The sequence below is a fragment of the Juglans regia genome, chromosome 11, assembly GCF_001411555.2.
Source record: "Juglans regia cultivar Chandler chromosome 11, Walnut 2.0, whole genome shotgun sequence".
Taxonomy (NCBI): Eukaryota; Viridiplantae; Streptophyta; class Magnoliopsida; order Fagales; family Juglandaceae; genus Juglans; species Juglans regia.
Window position 1 is genome coordinate 20,906,811 of NC_049911.1, and position 936 is coordinate 20,907,746.

Genomic DNA, 936 nt, shown 5'->3' on the forward strand with positions numbered 1-936 from the left:
AGAGGGTCCTGGAGCCAAGGCTGCTGGAGCTAATTGTTGGTCATTCCTCCACCCAAAATTTGGGTGGTTTCTCCATCCTGGATTATAAAAATTAGAATAAGGACTAGAATATGGTTTTTGTATCATATTTACAGCATTAGATTGGTCCAACAACACCTCTTTGAATGCAGGGATCGTGGGACACTCATTAGTTGAATGCCCATGATCCTCACATATGCTACACTTACCTGAATTCTTATGGATAGCATGCACTTCATTTACCTTTTTCAATTTCATAGCTTCCATTTTTCTAGACAACAAGGTTAACTTAGCATGCAAATCATCATCTTCTTTTAAAGTGTATTTTCCATGACCACACTCAACTTGACTAGACCTATCATGCACATCAGTTGTGTCCCGAGATTGAGCATTTTCAGCAAGGTAATCAAAATATTCAAATGCTTCCTCAGGCTCTTTGTCAAAAAATTCTCCATTACACATGGTTTGTACAAATTGGTGCATTTTAGGTGTCAAACTTTCATAAAAAAAACTTATCAAACGCCAATTTTCATAACCATGATGAGGACAAGCATTTAAAAGATCCTTGAACCTTTCCTAACTTTGATAAAAAGTTTCAGAATCTTTTTGGGTAAAGTTCATGATTTGTCTTTTAAGTGCATTTGTCCTATGTATTGGAAAAAAAATTTTCAAAAATTCAGTTTGCATTTCCTGCCATGTGCCTATAGATCTAGGTCTCAATGCATTTAGCCACGTTTTAGCCTTATCTTTCAAGGAAAATGGAAACAACTTTAGTCTAATAACCTCCTCAGTGCATGTTCGGTCCATGAATGTAGAACAAACCTCTTCAAATTCTTTGATATGAAGGTACGGATTCTCGGAATCCATGCCATGAAAATGTGGAATTAATGGAATCATTCCAGGTTTGAAATTAAAGAC

The 936-nt window shown here is 36.1% G+C and overlaps 1 non-coding gene across 1 annotated transcript; it reads left to right on the forward strand.

Annotated features, from left to right (window-relative positions):
- Window positions 1-550: 550 nt before the first annotated feature.
- On the forward strand, window positions 551-657 carry LOC118343906. The gene has a single exon (XR_004797693.1). It is a non-coding gene; the product is annotated as a small nucleolar RNA R71 (small nucleolar RNA).
- The last annotated feature ends 279 nt before the right edge of the window (window positions 658-936 follow it).